Raw genomic sequence first — 16617 nt, forward strand, 5'->3', positions numbered from 1 at the left:
ACTGTCATGTAGATCACCGCTCTACAATCACCACCCGACCATCTTTGTAAAAGGTTGTCTTTCCCTTTTGCCTTGCCGCCGTAATCTATGGCGAGAGAGAGAGAGAGAGAGAGAGAGAGAGAGAGAGAGAGAGAGAGAGAGAGAGAGAGAGAGAGAGAGAGAGAGAGAGAGATATTAACATCTTGTCGAGGCCAAAGCTGACCTATAGGACAAATCAGAATACATCCTTGGTTACAGTGTCTTCCATTATAGCAAAATGAAAATAAAATAAAACTACCTCAGTAGCTCAGAGCTCCATGGTCATGAGCTTACCATTACAACATGTATTACCCATGCTTTTTACATATAAGGAAAAGAATGATGTGCAATCGGGTTTCTTTAGTTTCCTGTGCTTGAGGTGATTTGTTGACAAAGTCTCTAATGATGGCTCTTCCTCTCTATAGACTGCCCACGTCCCCTTTTTCCTTGCTTCTCTTACTTTTTCTAGTTGTGCTGATCTGTTCTTTAGTTGGGTAGGTGTCAGCTCATCTGATATCCAAACGGATGTACCTTTTAATGACCTTGTCTGCTTCATGACTGCTATCTTTTCTTTCATATCATAGTAGAAAACCCTTGCCTGTTTCCCTTTGACTTCCACATGCATTGGCTCTCCCAAATTGATGAAGGGGACCACGCGAGACAATCGTTTAGTCAGTGTATCTGTCTCCACAGTGTATTCAGATTCATCTTGTTCATCTTCATGCCTTTGCGTGTCCCACCCATCGGGAAGACCTCCAATTCGAATATGTCTTTCTATGCTCTGTACTCTCTTTTTCTTTAATAATAGACAAAACTTCATCAGAAAAGCTTTGTGGAGTTACCTTAGCTGTAGATTGGTCTTCTTCAACTTTTGGTGGGAGTTCTTCCATTGTTGTTTGCTTTGTTATCAATTCTTGTACTTTTGTTTGAAGGTCTGCTATGTGTTCCTCTTTTTTCTGTAGCTCTTGTTTGACAAGACTGAGTTCATTCTAAAGTTTCTTCATTTCTTGTAGCAAGTAAGATTCCCATCCTGTTGGTTTTATGATTGGTGGAGGGATGCGATCTGGTTGTGTCAGGATGTCCGCAAAAGTCTTCTTCTGGTTCCCTGTCATGGTGCGGGTGTGTATGTAGAAAGGGGGGGGGGGGTGTTAGAGAGCTACGCGCCAAAGGGGGGATCCCCCCCCTCGACCCTTGTGGGGGCCTACTCCCTTACCTCAAGGCGCTAAAAGGTTTGCGGCAGTGAGCAGGTTGGGTGCAGAGCGGGAGCGCAAGGGCAAAGAGAGAGAGAGAGAGAGAGAGAGAGAGAGAGAGAGAGAGAGAGAGAGAGAGAGAGAGAGAGAGAGAGAGAGAGAGAGAGAGAGAGAGAGAGAGATGAAATGTTTTATTAACGTCTTCAAAAGGCCAAAATGACCTATGAGACCAAAAAGTTACAATTGGTGAATCTGATACCATGTCTGAGTACGGAAATTACCAGGTTACAAAGTTACCAAGTTACAAAGAACTAACACTAAAACACTAAAGGCACTAAGGACAAAAGGGAATAAGGGGGGGGGGGGGGGGGGGTTTGTGGGTTCAGATGAAATCTCGACTTCCTCCATGGTCAGAACTCTGGTTGGGCGTCTTGCATGTCGAGCTAGAGTGATCTGTATCTTCTGTTGCAACCTTCGTCGGTAGTGGGAGACCCCCCGAGGTCGTGGACGTCTGGATCTACCAAGTTCAGTGGCTCTGTCAAGCAGTGTACCTCTAGTATGAGTAGGCTGTAATGACTGCTCTGTTTGCTCTCCTCTGTCTGGTGTAAAGAACTCTGTGATTCGTCTCTGAGACTGTCTTTCCCCTGATGTCCTTAGCAAGCTCTCCCCAAGTCTACGCAGCTCCAGCAGGAATAATCCGAGACACTTCTGATCCTTGTATCTCATGACTCTAGAAAAAGGTCCGAACCCTTCTCTAAACAAGCAGTGGAAGCGTCCGCGTATCTCATAGTATGCCGGGTAGTGGCATGTGTAGTGCAGTTCTGTCTCTGGCTCTAAGTTACATAGGTGACATATCCTGGCTCCTGCCAGCACCCCTCGGAATCGGCCAGTCTCGATCTGGAGCTGATGTGAGGATGTGCGTATCTGTCCAATAGCGCATCTTATTCCATGAGATAAGTGTGTATCCATGTATGGTGGCCTAGTCACAAATCCGTCCTTCGTGAGTTGGAGAAGATGCTCTCTGTAGAAGGCCATCTTCGTGCCCAACTCTTGTGTCGGTTGTATCCATGTGCTCCTGGTATTTAGTTGAATCAGATCCTGACGTATGAGCCTGAAATGTTATATTATCGTCTTGAAGCAGCCAAAGTGATGGGGGGGGTTTGTGGGTTCATATGAAATCTCGACTTCCTCCATGGTCAGAACTCTGGTTGGGCGTCTTGCATGTCGAGCTAGAGTGATCTGTATCTTCTGTTGCAACCTTCGTCGGTAGTGGGAGACCCCCCGAGGTCGTGGACGTCTGGATCTACCAAGTTCAGTGGCTCTGTCAAGCAGTGTACCTCTAGTATGAGTAGGCTGTAATGACTGCTCTGTTTGCTCTCCTCTGTCTGGTGTAAAGAACTCTGTGATTCGTCTCTGAGACTGTCTTTCCCCTGATGTCCTTAGCAAGCTCTCCCTAAGTCTACGCAGCTCCAGCAGGAATAATCCGAGACACTTCTGATCCTTGTATCTCATGACTCTAGAAAAAGGTCCGAACCCTTCTCTAAACAAGCAGTGGAAGCGTCCGCGTATCTCATAGTATGCCGGGCAGTGGCATGTGTAGTGCAGTTCTGTCTCTGGCTCTAAGTTACATAGGTGACATATCCTGGCTCCTGCCAGCACCCCTCGGAATCGGCCAGTCTCGATCTGGAGCTGATGTGAGGATGTGCGTATCTGTCCAATAGCGCATCTTATTCCATGAGATAAGTGTGTATCCATGTATGGTGGCCTAGTCACAAATCCGTCCTTCGTGAGTTGGAGAAGATGCTCTCTGTAGAAGGCCATCTTCGTGCCCAACTCTTGTGTCAGTTGTATCCATGTGCTCCTGGTATTTAGTTGAATCAGATCCTGACGTATGAGCCTGAAATGTTATATTATCGTCTTGAAGCAGCCAAAGTGATCTATGAGACCAAAAGTTACAACTGGTGAATTTGATAGTGTCTGAGTACAAGAAGTACAAAGAACCGAAAAACTGAAACTGAAACGAAATAGGTGGGGAGGGGTGATGGGGTGAGGGATGATATAATGGGTTAGCTGAAACAAAAATGGATTTAAGGAGATACAAATTATCAGATGAGATCCCTCATGAATCGCTGCCGAATCTCATCAATATTCTCCATGGTCAATACTCTGAGTGGTCATCTCGCATGTCCAGCTAGGATGGCCTGGATCCTTTGCTGCCACCTCCGTCGATGATGTAAAGGTCCCCCGTTGTCGTGGGCGCCTCGATCTGCCTGGCTCAATGGCTCGATCGATCTACGTACTTTTGGTGTGGGTGGGATCTGATGAAGTAGTCATATCCATTTGGATGGCATAGAACATGCTTTTCATGACTGCTCCTCTGGGTGTCCCCTGGCTGGTGTAAAGAAGTCTGTGATCTGTCTCTGAGACTCGCTCTACCGTGATGTCCTCAGCAAGTGCTCTCTATGTCTACGCAGCTCTAGTAGAAACAATCCAAGTCTTTGATCTTCGTATCTCATGACTCTAGAGAATGGTCCAAAACCCTCTCTGAACAGACAGTGGAAGCGGCCTCGTATCTCATGGTATACCGAGCAGTGACATGTGTAGTGCAGCTCTGTCTCTGGCTCTAAGCGACATAAATAACATATCCTAGCCTCTGCTGGTACCCTGGAAATCGGCGTGTCTTAATCTGAAAGTGATGTAAAGATGTGTGTATTTGCCCAATAGCACATCGTATCCCATGAGATAAGTGTGTATCCATGTATGCAGGCCTAGTCACAAAACCGTCCTCCCTGAGTTGGAGAAGATGCTCTCTATAGAAAGCCATGTTCCTGCCCAACTCTTGCGTCGGTTGTATCTATGTGCTCTTGGTATCTAGCTGAATCAGATCCTGACGTATGAGTCTGGTGATCTTTATCTGTGTGAGAGATAGGGAGGGTGCATCCAAGGAGTGCTGGAACGTAAGTTGGTTTTCAAAATTCATCCGAAACTTTACTTTAGACTTTAGGACACAGAGAAACTTTGCAAGTTAACTGTGTAATCGGAAATAACACTTCGGACACACACGGCTTGGAAGCTAGAGCGCTCCAAGTATATGCCGAAAACCTGTTGGCCCCGAAGACTGGCGGCCCTATCGGTATTTGTTTCTTGTTATCAAAAAGGGAACAAAACCTGCGATTTCCTATGAGCTGTCCCGCATATACTCTGGACTAAAAATGACCTGTTCTGGCCCGATTTCGACAGCATAACCGTACTAGGAAGCTTCATAGATTGAATCCCCACGCATTGAGTGACGTTCCCGGCGCATACGGACACTTTACAAAACCTGGCGAGAATCTGCAGCATGCTGGATTCTTTGTCCCCCCCCCCCCCCCTCGAAAAATGCGCCAGATGACCTGTTTAACAATCCCCTCACATCCGCGGACTTCTTGGGGGTAATACGGATCCATTAGGGCCAAAACCCTAAACCTGCAAATTTACACAGCAGACTGTAATTTCCTGTTTTGGGTTCCGTTTCGCGAGCCAAACGCATCCGTAGAGAGCTCACGTGCTCCCGCACCTGTTGGGCTACTTGCCCTCTAAATCGGACAAGATCTTCAAATTCACTTGTACCTCCGGGGGGATTAGCAATTAGCTAAACCAGTACCTGGACAAGAGGCTCTTGCCTCGGCATACGCGCATAAACCCACATAACTGTATATACAGATGAGTAGCCCTCGAGCGGGGCATCACGATTCTGTATCCAAAAGAGGGGAGAGGTGCGCAAGAGCGGAATCATCGCTACATAGTGCAAGGAAGAAGGCAAGGTTTCCATTAAAGCTTCAACACATGCACCAACTACTCACACACTCACTGTAAGTCACAATGAGGAAGAGATCAGCCTCCTCTCTCAATTTGGGCGCCCCCTCTTGCTGATGCTTCTAGCAAATGCATCTGGAGCTGCCATGTGTCCACTTAGCCTCTTTTGAGTTAATTTCCTAGTACCCACCAACTTATAAGTGTAGCGAGGGGGCCTAAATGACTTTGAGCTGAGTCTAGACATCCTTTTACTGCTCGGATTCTAATGCTAGTCGGCCCAACCAACTCGTGGCGGCAAGGCCTTGCCATCTACGGGTGAAACTCCCGGCCATCGGTCATTTCACACTGGCCACACGATGTCCGGCTATTTGTGACTTCAAAAAGAGCGTCCCAAAAATTAAATAAAAATCATCGGGAAAAAACCAACAACTAAGGTTTGCAATTGCCACGTACTCGTGACATATGCCCCTCTTAAAATCGCAAACGTCCTCGATTGCATGCCATATATACATGCCATTGATGATCTTGTGTTGTTAGCACGCTTTTATCATCGCATGTACTCGCAATACACCTCCATCCATCCGTGCTGCCAGCTCTGCCAAGGTGGTCTCTCCATACACCTTCATTAATCTGTGCTGCCAGCTGTGCCATGGTTTCCTCTCCATACACTATCCATCCGTGTTGCCAGCTCTGCCATGGTGGTCTACTGAGGGACCCCATATTTGAACTCCGTAAAGCATAGTTGAAGCAACTAGTGTCAAAAAGCCAGAGCTTTGTTCACAGTTCGTGAAACTGAATCTGCGAACACATCCTCTCCAATCCTCCCAAGGCGGCATAAGCTCTCGTCAGCCTAGTCTCTACTGCTCTCCTCAATGAAAACACTGGTCCATTGAAGACTACCCCAAGATAAGTGTATGCATCTGTGCACTCCACTGTCTCCTGGCCATACGTAAATGTGGGTGTTGACCTCCCGACCCATTGTGATGTGGCGTTGAACACCATAACCTTGGTTTTCCCAAGGTTGACAGACAATCCACTATCATGAGCAAATGTGTGCAAAGCATCCAAATGGCGCTGCATCCCCTCCGCAGAGTCAAAAATCAACACTATATCATCAGCGTATAACAGCATCGGAATCTATGCCCTTGCTAGCTGAGCACCTCTATCTCCCTTTCGTTCTACATAGTCTGAAAACTCATCGAGATACATCCAAAAAAGAGTCGGATCCCCCAAATCATCTCTGTTGGCACACCATGTAGTCTGCACATAAGTCTAGCTCTCGGTATTGTGTCAAAAGCTTTGCGGAAATTCACAAAGCTACAGTAGATCCTCCTGCTATGGTGTCTACCCTCCTCAATCATAGCTCTGAGGGTCAAAATCTGGTCGAGAGTGGCACAACCTCTCCTGAACCCCGCCCGGATGCTCGTATGCCCTTTCTCTCTGCCCATTTACTCAGCTCCCTCTTAGGAATAGATGTATACAACCTAGCCACTGTGTGACCAACCATAATGGTGCGATAATTTCCGGGAATCATGGGATCTCCTGATTTGAAAATAGGTACAATCATTGACATACTCCAAGTTGGAGGAAAACCTTCATACATGGCTTGATTAACATCATAGCAAGAAGCTTTGCAAGTTTATCTCTGGCATGGATGAAGTGCTCTGCTACCAGATCATCATGGTCATGTGCTGTCCTTGTCTTCATCCTGTCAATGGATTTCCTTACCCTCTCAGCCGTAAAGAAAGTACATGTCTCAGGGCATGTCTCCGGTGGGTTTGGCAAAGTTGGCTGCCGTGATGCTGTGAAGAGAGATGTGGCATATTGTCCCCATGTCTCTGTGGAGGTGATGGCTGGTGGTGGTGAATGCTCATGGAATAGTCCCCATGCCTCGCCTAAATCCTGGTTCATAAACAACTTATACAGATCCCGCGCTAGCTGAGATATGTACGCCCTCTTCTTTCGTCGCACTAGCCGACGAAAGACAATCCGTGACTAACTGTGTGGTAGTACCCATGTTCACCTCCCTCGGCAATCTGATCCTCGTCTCTCTACACTCCTCATCATACGAGCTGTTTTGGGGCATGCTCCTCGATCGTCACCGTGTAGGCTGATTGTGGGGGTATTCCTCTTATGCTGCATCATGGAGGGTCTCTGTCGGTATGTGAGTGAGCTCATCTAGTGGCCATCTTGGCTTCTGAGTGTATAGCTGCCTGTATATCTCATCCATGTACACGGAATCCGTCTTCCTGGTGAAGGTATACCGAGTGTGTGTGGAGACCTCTCCTAGTGGAGCTGTGCTGAACTGAAATGTGAGAGTGAAAGACAAGATAGCATGATCAACTGCTACTCCAACTGGCCTAGTGTCCACCATGAAGGATGGAATGAGACATGGTTGGGCCATAACATAATCCACTATGCTAGCCCCATGTCGGTGTGGAAAATATGTGAAACCTCTAGATGTAGGAAATCTCTGATGGCCATTTAAAATGGCCAACCCATGTGCAGTGCCCGTGTCTATCAAGATGTGCCATACTTATTACTTAGTGTGCTCCTCATCCTGTGATAGTCTGGATAAGCCCATCTCTGTAACATCAAGCTCCCTAAGCATCTCCTCTGAATTATCATAGAATACTGTCTGATGATGGGCAGTCCTAGCATTGAAATCCCCAAGTATGATAATGTCACCATCCCTGGAAAACTCCCATATGTCATCATCCAAAATAGAAAAGGGGGACTGTCCTCTAGGTGGTGCATATACTGACGTACTAGGAGGGAAATAACAAATAGCAATGTAGAGATATCTGCCTGTCTTTGCCTTCAGTCTCACCCACATGTACCTAGCGTGTATCAATGGCTGCAACTCCTCCCTGAATAAAACAACCACTCCCCCTTAGCCCCGTCCTCGATGCTGTGATCGGGTCTCCTGTCTGCAAGTTGTTGCCCATCTATATTTGCTCACCTGTGGCATGGATTGCCGAGGAGACTGATGTGTCTCTAAATAGAAAATGATGTCCCTCCCAGTAAAACTATCCTCAAAGGCACCTACATCAAGGCGTAGAGATCCATTACAGTTCTAGGCGGCCACCTTTAATTTAGTCCCATAGCTCACAACACCGTTATGTGGAGCGTCGCTCCATTATCACGACCCTCCCATCTCTATAAAAAGCAGTCTTCCCTTTTTCCCTTGCCGCTCTAATCTTTGGCATTACCTCCTTCAATGAGCAATCTGCGAGAGTGTGAGGTCGTCCCCAAGAAAAATACCCGTCTTCTTAAGAGTGGGTCTTTTCTTCAAAAAGTCCTTTCCTTCCAGAGAGGGGAAGCGTGGGATAAGCTCTCTCTCCTTGGAAGTTCCCCCCTTGCTTTCACTTTTCTTGTTACCTACTCGAAAAGCTTTTGTATGCGTGGCGCAGTAACCCCCATCATAAACATGAGTTCGTTGACCTCTTCCTCAACATTATCATGGTCTTTGAGGCCGGTAATCCTTACATGTAAGTAACGCATACGCCTCCTTTGCTCCTCTGCTAGTGTCAAGTTAATGATGGTGGGTGTGGGGGTGGGGGTTGATTCTTTGCCTTTGCCTTTTTTGATGACCTCAATCCATTTCTCGGCCTCATCTGCTTTCTTTTGAGCTTTTGTGATTATGTCCACTCAAGAAGTCGTCATTTCTTTATTTTGCTGCTCCCCTGCTTTGATGACCCGCACTTGCTTTGTTATGGTGTTGAGGTCTTCCAGTACCGATGGTTGGAGCTCCCCTTCTTCGAGTGCACTTTGTGAGCGCACCTCTTCAAGCTCCTTGAGTTGTGCCATCTCCTTATCGTGTGCCCTCACCCGATCCTCAAGTATCTTTATCGTGCCTAGGAGGTTGCGGTTGATTTTGTTGATGGTCTCTTGCATTTCCTCTTCGCAATTTTGGATGGCATCTTCGAAGGGGTCGCCCTTGCCGTTCTTCTTCCTCATGTACACTTGTTCTATTTGTGCACTTGTTTCACAATTTGTGCAATTCCTATGAACCACACTATGCATACAATAGCATTTACCACACTATGCATACATTTGATACACACTATGCAACATGAAACCTACACAAAGCAACTTGCATGCATGCTACACAAAGTAACTTGCTCGTCTTGCTGCCTGCGTAGGCCTTGTCACAAGGTGCGCTTGCACGTGCCCCCGATCTGCTTGCATAGACCACCTGCTTGTACTGTGCCGATGTCCTGTAGTCTGCGTTGAAGTCTGGCTCTTGGCACTGTGTCAAAAGCTTTGCAGAAATCCACAAAGCTATAGTAGATCCTCTTGCCATGGTGTCTACCCTCAATAATAGCTCTGAGTCTCAGAATCTGGTCAAGAGTGGAGAAACCTCTCCTCAATCCTGATTGCCCTGGTGCTCGTATGCCCTCTCGCTCTGCCCATCTACTCAGCTCCTGCTCAAGAATGTATGCATACATCCTAGCCAATGTGTGAGCAACCATGAAGGTGCGATAATTCGCGGGAATCATGGGATCTCCATGGATTACAAGTACTTTCCAGAGTTTCGACCAGCGTGTTACCGCTTTGGAAAACGCGAATGTTCAGACGAACATTCGCTTGGCCTTTCTCGAAGGGGTCGTACAGCGGCTCAGTTCCCTACTTTCTACTCTCGGAAATATGGCTCAGTCGACGACTGCGCGTATTTCCGAGGGCGAAACCCATCTCCAGCAATTGTGGACGCAGATTGCTGCTTTTGGGTGTTCACAGGGTGGTCCGACTGCCACAATTCCGTACAAAACTACAAATTTCTCAAGGGAAGAGAAGGAGTGTACGGAACTGGCCGTAAATAACTGGCTGCACCAGTGGACCACATACTTTGATCTCCATGGGGAGCATGATGAACGGAGGGTTCAGACGATTCCTCTCTATCTGCACAATAAGGCGCTTACCTGGTGGGGCGACATGACAGAGAAGCCTACGACGTGGGCTGATTTTTGTGTGAAATTCAAGAGGGATTTCGCTAAAATGGACCCTTTGAAAGCTTATGCCAAACTGCAGAGTCTTTCGATGAAAACTCTATCTTTTGATAAATATACGACAGCTTTCAAAGAGGCGCTCACCTTCTGCAAGGTAGATTCCATGCACGCTGTGCACATGTACCTGTTGGGATTGCATGAGGATTACCGTTGGGCCTTAATTAAGGACAAAGCCCCGACTGATGTCGAGGATGCAGTGGCAAAGGCCAGGACGTTCCATTTGATAAATGGAGCGAACTATGAGAAGAAAAGAACTGCAGACCATCAATCCGGTGAGGGTGCTTTGAGGAAGCGACCCCGATTCCAGCATAAGTCCAAATCACAGCCGAGATCTTATCAAGAGAAGAAGAAAGCCAAAAATGCTTTAGTTGCTGATGCAGTGAAGAAGGGGGCTTGCTCGGATGTGGCCAGACGGGTCACCAAATCAAAGATTGCCCCAAGAAGAAGACGAAGAAACCACAAGGCCGTCCTTCGGTAGAAATTCACGAGATCTCAGGTAACTCTGATGTCATTCAAGTTGAAGCGCACAGTTCATGCACCAAAGTGTTTGGTAAGCACGATCTTCTCCGTTTCCTCGGAAAGATCAATGGTCACGACCTGACCGTACTCGTTGATAATGGAAGGTTACACAATTTTGTGGATGCAAAATTGGGGCAGAAACTGAGCCTGCGGACGCGGGACAGTGACCATGAGTATCGCGTGAAGATGGCTCGTGGCGTGGATACGGATGTATGGAATCGGATGGTTCCAGACTTGTCGCTCGAGCTAGCCGATTACAAAGAGAACCTGGATTTCCACATCATGCGTCTGGATAGAGCAGATGTTATTTTAGGAATTCCATGGTTTTATGATAAACAAGACTCATTGTATATAGACTATGTACATCACTCTCTTGTTTTTGTTAAGCAGAACATGCCTCATGTATCTGTGTCGCTTTGTAATCAGAAGTCTGTAAATAATGGTTTTGCAATACTAGTTATTACTGTTTTGGAAATGTATAAAGAAATAAAGTCTTCTGATGTTGACTTTTATCAATGTGTACCATCTGCTTGGTTTGATTCATTAGTGCTTGGTACTTCTGTCACTGAATTTCGTAAAAATGTTTCATGTTCTTCTGTTGAACTTGGGGATTCCGATGAATCCAACCTTATCCGAGAAATCATGATTGATTTCAAGGATGTTTTTCCTGATGATCTACCTCCTGGCTTGCCGCCTTCAAGAGGAGTAGATCATGGCATTGAGTTGGTGGCTCGTAGTCAGCCCTTCTGAAAGCAACCCTATCGGTTTAGTAAAACCGAGGAGGACGAGATTCAGCGACAACTGAAGGATTATCTCGACAGGGGTTTCATTCGACCAAGTAAGTCCCCGTGGGGAGCGCCAGTGTTACTTTCTCTCGAAAGAAGGATAACACTATGCGCTTCTGCGTGAATTACAAGGGGTTGAGTAAGCTCACTATCAAGAACAAGTATCCGCTCCCGCGCATGAACGATCTGATAGATCGGCTCCATGGAGCGTTGTATTTTAGGAAGATAGACCTGCGATCAGGCTATCATCAGATACGGATCAAACTGGAAGATATTCCTAAGACAGGCTTCCATACGTGTTATGCTCACTACGAGGTTTTGGTCTTGCCTTTTGGTATGACCAATGGTCCAGCTACGTTTCAGGAGATGATGAATGATCTGCTGAGACCATTTTTAGGCAACTTCGTTGTTGTATTTCTCGATGATATCTTGATCTATAGCCGAAGTTTGTTTGAGCACCTAGCACACATACGTACTGTTCTCGAAGTACTGAGAACTGAGAAGCTTTACGCTAAGGCTTCTAAGTGTGAATTCTTTAGGAAAGAGCTTCTGTACTTGGGTCACATCATTACTCGCGATGGTATTTGCATTGACCCTGAAAAGATGGATAAAGTGCAAAATTGGTCCATTCTGAAGAATGTACGCCAAGTAAAGTCCTTTCTAGGCTTTACTGGATTCTTTCGCAAGTTTATCAAGGATTACTCTAAAGTTACTGCTCCGCTTACGCAACTTCTAAAGGGAGGGGTAAAAGGGCCGAAGGCTTCGGGTCCTCATCGTAAAGATAATCCCCCTGTTGTTTGGAATGAGCGTCCTGACGAGAGCTTTCGGACACTAAAGCACTTGGTGACTACTGCGCCAATATTGCACATTGTGGATCCTAGCAAACCGTTTGTGGTTGAAACGGATGCTAGTGATTATGCTATTGGTGCGGCATTATACCAGGATGGACGTCCTGTTGCGTTTGAAAGTAAGAAGCTTTCTGACGCTGAGACGCATTATCCAACGTATGAGAAGGAGCTTTACGCCGTAGTCCACGCCCTAAGGAAATGGCGGTACTACTTTTATGGCTCTACGTTTGTTGCATGGACATATCATCACTCTTTGTGCTATATTTGTGATCAGGGTGATCTCAGAGGTCGGAAGGCTAGATGGGTTGAGCTTATGCAAGAGTTTGACTTTGCAATCCGTTATGGAAAAGGGATCTAGCAATCAAGTTGCCGATGTGCTCAGCAGGATTCCTGAGGTCAATGCCTTGTCTATGGTGAAATCTCGACGGATTTCTATCTCTCTCTCCGAGGACTATGTCGTTCTGATGGCCATTTTGGCAAGATATGGAATGAGGTCGAAGCGGGGCATGACTCGCATACAGGCTTGGGTGGTCCGGAGACCCAAGTTAGTCGTGCTCGAGAGATGAGACAGCGACAATATTCCATTAGAGGTGGACTATTGTTGAGAAATATTAAAGTTTGCGTGCCGGAAATTGATGAGATTCGACAAAGGATTTTGTGCGAATACCACGATGTTCCTAGCGTTGAGCACCTAGGCATCCAGAGAACTTTGGCGTTGGTCAAGCGATATTTCTATTGGCCAAGAATGCGCTCTTACATAGAGAGCTATGTGAAGAGATGCGCTCAGTGCCAGGTCAATAAGGCAGAGCGCCTTAGGAAAGTTGGCTTGCTACACCCATTGGAAATCTCAGATGCCAAGTGGCAAAGTATTTCCATGGACTTCATCGTTGGTTTGCCAAATACTAGTCGGGGCAATGACGCTATTTGGGTTGTTTTCGATAGACTCACAAAAATGGCAAAATTGATACCAACGAAGTCGACAGTAAAAAGCCATGAGTAGGCGGTTTTATTTGTCGATCAGCTTTATAAGCTGTATCGTCTGCCAGAGGAGATCGTTAGTGATCGAGATACTAAGTTCACTGCCGATTTTGGCGAGATGTTTTTGCTCATCTTTAGACGAAGTTGAGTATGCCGTCTTCTGATCACCCTGAGTCTGGCGGTCTGTGTAGTTGGGAGATCCTCTCTCCTTGTTTGTCCCCCCCCCCCCCTTCCCTTTCTCTCTCTACACGTTAGGGTAGCGTTGGGGCAGCGGGGGTAGAGCACGAGCGAGCCGGGGGCGCAGGGGCAGCGGGGGCAACGGGAGTGCAGCGCGAGGGTAAGGAGGCAGCGAGCAGGGAGCAGGGGACAGCGAGCTAGTGAGCGGGAGAGAGAGAGAGCGGGGGGTAGCGCGCGAGCGGGAGACAGCGAGTGGGTAGGGGACGGGCAGGGGCAGCGCGAGGGTGGAGCGCGCTACAGAGAGAGAGAGAAATGAAAACGAAATGTTATATTAACGTCTTCAAAAGGCCAAAGTGACCTATGAGACCAGAAAGTTACAATGTGGTGGATCTGATACAAAGTCAGAGTATGACAAAAATGAAATGAAATGCCAAATGTCACAATAAAATACTATGGAATCCTAAACTACTAGGTGTGAACTAAGCAGCTAGCTGGGATAGCTAGATCACAAGAGATCCATCATCGGTCGCTGGCGGATCTCAGCAATCTCCTCCATGGTCAGTAGTTTGACCAGGCGTCGTGCATGTCGAGCCAAAGTGATCCGAATCCTCTGATGCAGCCTCCGCCGATGCTGTGTAGTCCTCCGCAGTCGTGGGCGTCTGGATCTTCCTAGCTCAGTCGCTCGGTTGATCAGTGTGCCTCTGGTGTGAGGCGACGAGCTCTGCTGTGGTAGTAACTCCTCCGGGTGTCCAGTGGCAGCTCTAAAGAAATCTGTGATCTGTCTCTGGGACTGGCTAGCCTCTCCTCTCATCAGGCTCTCTCTGTGTCTGCGTAGCTTGAGCAAAAACAAACCCAAGCATCTCTGATCCTCGTACTGCATGACTCTGGAGAATGGTCCAAAGCCCTCTCTGAACAAGCAATGGAAGCGGCCTCGTATCTCGTAGTAGACGGGGCAGTGGCATGTGTAGTGCAACTCTGTCTCAGGCTCGATGTCACATAGGGGGCATGTCCTAGCCTCTGCTGGTACTCTGATGTATCTCCCAGTCTCGACCCGTAGCTGGTGTGAAGATGTACGTATCTGGTGGATAGCGCATCGTATCCCATGAGACAAGTGGGTGTCCATGTATCTGGGCCTCGTCACAAAACCATCAACCGTAAGCTGGAGGAGATGCTCTCTGTAGAAAGCCATCTTCGTGCCCAGCTCCTGTGCTGGTTGTATCCATGTCCTCCTGGTGCCTAGCTGAGTCAAGTCTGCCTAGCATCCAGTGAGTACTGGAAGGGAGGCAATCTGTCTATGCTGAACCCATGCGCCTGAAACCATGATGTCATCTCCCCATACCAGCATGCTGTATCTCCCTGCATGGCTAACTGTCCAGAGGACTCAAGTGCAAGGCAGGCATATCTGTCTCTGGGAAGTTCCCACATGCGGTGTATGAAGGAGACTGATCTAGTGAGTGCCTCAACCACTAGTGGGGGGGCAGCTAGCACTGCTCGAACAATAGCACGTGGTACTGAGGCCTTGGCTCTAATGAGCCGCGAGATCATAGAGACCAGGGGCTTCTCCATGTCCCCCCATCCATCACTGCGGCTTGTCCTCCCGTGATGATCTAATGAAGGTCCCCAAATCTCAGCTCCATAAAGCAATGCAGAAGCCACCAGAGTGTCAAAGAGCCAGAGCTTCGTCCGAGGCTCCTGAAACTGAACCTGTGAACACATCCTTTCCAATCTACCCAATGCTGCATGGGCTCTGGTCAGTCTAGTGTCTGCTGCCCTCCTCAATGAAAATGCTGGCCCTCTAAAAACCACTCCGAGGTAAGTGTACGCCTCTGTATATTCCACAGTCTCCTGGCTGTATGTGAATGCTGGCGCTGATCTCCTGATCCACTGTGGGGTGGTATTAAATACCATGACCTTGGTTTTACCAAGGTTGATGGACAAACCACTTTCCTGAGCAAACCTATTCAAAGCATCCAAGTGACGTTGCATCCCCTCCGGAGAGTCGGAGATCAACACAATATCATCAGCATATAACAATAATGGAATCCATGTCCCTGCCAGCTGTGCACGTCTATCACCATCTCTCTCAATGTAGTCAGAAACCTCATCCACATACATACCAAATAGAGTAGGAGAGAGCGGGCAGCCCTGCTTCACCCCAATAGTGGAGTGAATCGGTGTGGATAGACCCTCTGAGGTGCGTACCTGCCCCACTACTGACCTGTATAATGCCATGACCCCCCAAATGAGCTCTGTGGGTACTCCCATCTGCTGTAATCTGCGCATCAATCTAGCTCTAGGCACTGTGTCAAATGCTTTGCGAAAATCCACAAAGCTACAATAGATCCGTCTCCCACGCGATCTACCCTTCTCAATGATGGCTCTCAGTGTCAAGATATGGTCAAGAGTAGAAAACCCCCCCCTGAACCCTGCCTGCCCGGCTGCTCGTATCCCCTCCCTCTCTGCCCATCTACTCAGCTGCTGCTCAAGAATAGATGCGTACAACCGTGCGAATGTGTGTCCAATCATGATAGTGCGATAATTCCCAGGCTCCAGAGGGTCTCCCGACTTGAAGATGGGTACAATAGTAGATAGGCTCCAGTATCCGGCAAGCCCTTACACATGGCACGGTTAAACATCACTGCTAGAAGCTCTGCTAGTAGATCTCTGGCATGCGTGAAATGCTCAGCCACTAAACCATCATGATCGTATGCTCTCCCAATCCTCATCCTGTGAATGGCCTTCCTCACCATCTCCGCGGTGAAAAAAGCACATGTGTGTGGGCATGGATGGGAGGGGCGGGAAGGGGGGGCTGCTCAGGAACTGTGTACAGAGATGATGCGTACTGGCCCTAGTCCTCTGTAGAAGTGATGGGGGGGGGGGGGAGAGTTCTCATGAAAGAGGCGCCATGCCTCACTTGAGTCCTGACTCAAGAACAATTGATATAGATCCTGCTCTAGCTGAGCCAAAAATGCCCTCTTCTTCCGCGGCACTAGGCGTCGGAAGTCAATCTGTGATTGACTGTGAGTGATGTCCCCCAAAAGCACCTCCCTCTGAAGTCTAGCTGTAGTGTCCCGGCATTCCTCATCATACCAACTGTTCTGGGGCATTCCTCATCTAGCTCTAGTGTCCCGGCATTCCTCATCATACCAACTGCTCAGGTTGGGTATGTGGGTATGTCTCTGCTGCTGCATCATGTAGTGTCTATGTCAATATAGTAGTAAGCTCCTCCAGAGGTCGCCCTGGCTCCTCTGTGCATAGGCGTCTGTAGATCCCATCTATGTATACAGAGTCCGTCTCC

At 47.8% G+C, this 16617-nt stretch overlaps 1 protein-coding gene and 1 pseudogene across 3 annotated transcripts in view; one reads left to right on the forward strand and one right to left on the reverse strand.

Annotated features, from left to right (window-relative positions):
- The window catches only part of LOC147461881 (ARM repeat superfamily protein), a 247357-nt gene that overhangs the window by 101144 nt on the left and 129596 nt on the right, over window positions 1-16617 (forward strand). The window lies entirely within an intron of this gene.
- LOC147461882 (uncharacterized) lies at window positions 327-1130 on the reverse strand (annotated as a pseudogene).

This window comes from Adiantum capillus-veneris, chromosome 3 (genome assembly GCF_014529385.1).
Source record: "Adiantum capillus-veneris isolate H3 chromosome 3, ASM1452938v2, whole genome shotgun sequence".
Classification (NCBI taxonomy): Eukaryota; Viridiplantae; Streptophyta; class Polypodiopsida; order Polypodiales; family Pteridaceae; genus Adiantum; species Adiantum capillus-veneris.